Below are 2178 nucleotides of genomic sequence, written 5' to 3'. Positions count from 1 at the left end.
GACACGCCTAACAAGAACCGCACCATCCATCCCTGAGGTTCGCAGCGCCTCCCGCTCGGTTTGGCGGAGGACGGAAAATCTCAAATCCACCCTGTCACTCGACCTTTGGGATAAAAAGCAGCTTGTCCAGGCCGGACACAGAGCCTACAAATACGCTTTGGGATTTTTTTTTGTCCCCGCGTAGCACAGCCCCCTCAGACGGGTTCCAGGTGTGCTGCACAAATGCAAAAATAAAAAAATTAAAATGTAAAAAAAAAAAAAAAAAAAAAAAAAATCACAATAAGTTCCGAACGGGAGCACCTGCTAAACAAATCCCAGTGTCTTTTCTACCACATACTTCTTTTATCTTGCTGCTGAAATCGCCCTGGGTCCTGTAAAAGCGGGTGCTGTGATTTCCCGTGCCCCTGCTGCACTTACTGAATATTAACAGAAAGACTGTCCCTTAATTTTGAAAAACTCGAATTTATTCAAGTTTCATGTATGCTGAATGCAGCCTCTCAACTACAGTCTCAGCTTCTGCCTTGGAGAGAGGAGGGAGAGCAACTCTGATAGTGGACAGTCCTTTTTGCTAAAAGTCCTGTCAGAAGTTCCCATTGACTTACAAAGCTCAAAAATACTACAAATACAACAAATATTTTGTCTATTGTTTGGCTTTCAAATTCCTATTGTTGCTTTCATCATTATTAAAGGTTTGAGGTAAATTGCAATTATAATTTCATGGTTTCCCTATAATCAGGAAGGTTCTGATCAAAAGATGAGATTCCCTCGTAGTGGCATTATGAGCCACTAAAGGCAAAGTAGCATAAATCCCAGAGTGAAAATATAGGAGGAACAAATTCTACAAGCTGATCAGGTTGTGGGGTACCTATGTGGTAGAGGAGGCTCTTCTCTCTTTTTGAAATCAGTCCATATCTAAGTAGCAGCTCTGGATTCAATGGAGATCACAGAATGGTGAAGGCATTTCTGTAAGCAATAATAAATAAATAAAAGCAATCAGTAAAATATCCATTCTCTATTATATACACTATGTTAAACCTGACAGTCCTTAGTCAGAAAGCTCTTCCCATGTAAAATATGCAGGACTTAATGGACTGTGGGCATCTGACATTCTTTTCCTAATAATCCACATGCGCTGCTGCTCAGTTTTGCACTGCACATGTGTGATGATTTGCAATGAAAGGGTAATTCTAACTTAGAACTTTTTGAAGTCGTTATTGTATATGGCATTCACTTCTTTGTGAATGGCTGTGTATTGCCCTGGCATTATTTACACAATGCCATCAGTTTTAAACCCGCTTCTGTCAGTGACAGCTTTGCAAACCACTAGAGAAGGAGTTGCAAGGCTCTGCAGAATCTTAGCAGCACATTAAAACCCACTTAAAATTCACTCACACCGTTTCCCAAGAAGGAGAGAGTGCTGGTTTTTGGAACTTTCAATGTGTACAGTCTAGTCCTGATGGCTGTGAACTGTGTGTGTATTTTGACAAGGCGTTTATCAAGGCAGAAATGCTCAGGGGTAAGCACAGAAGAGGCCTCTATGGTTAAAGCATTCTTTACCTGAAAAAAACCACCATCACCCTGAAGCATCTCAAGTGTTAGAACATATTGCTGGTCCATTTTATTAGTACATCACCCTATGTTAAGCAGCTGGGTTGTTTTTTGCATGACCATGTATGACAGGCTTCACTGTGTACCATTATATTAGTGACTTAAGGCAAAACAAACACCATTAACTCAGAAATAACCACCAGTACTGTAACTTTTATTTGCTAATAAATATCTTAATAAACAGGCTTACCCCATCTGTAAGACCTGATAATGCCTCTTAGGAAATCATAGAAAAATAAAATACAATAATAATCAATAACTTGTACTTTGTACAAAAATCTCATTATGTTGCTCAGCAGGTAGTTTTGCCAAACCCCATATTCTTGCTGCAAAGAGATGGCATATGTAATGCAATTCACCTTAAAAACACTCTAATGTTGAGAGCTGAGCATTCGAGTACACTATTAACTTGTAGGCATGCCAGCACATGAAAATTTACATGGAACATCATATTATTGTAGGAATAGAATAATATTAAAAAAAAAAAAAAAAAGAAGATAACACCAACTTTTCAGTAAATAATAACAACAACACGTCTAATGTAAATTCCCCTTGGGACTGCAAATCAGT

This window comes from Empidonax traillii, unplaced genomic scaffold (assembly GCF_003031625.1).
Source record: "Empidonax traillii isolate 1590-97213 ecotype Southwest subspecies unplaced genomic scaffold, ASM303162v1 scaffold1608:size196868, whole genome shotgun sequence".
NCBI classification, from domain to species: domain Eukaryota; kingdom Metazoa; phylum Chordata; class Aves; order Passeriformes; family Tyrannidae; genus Empidonax; species Empidonax traillii.
The sequence above is the reverse complement of the archived record's forward strand: the minus strand, read 5'-3'. Positions refer to the sequence as shown.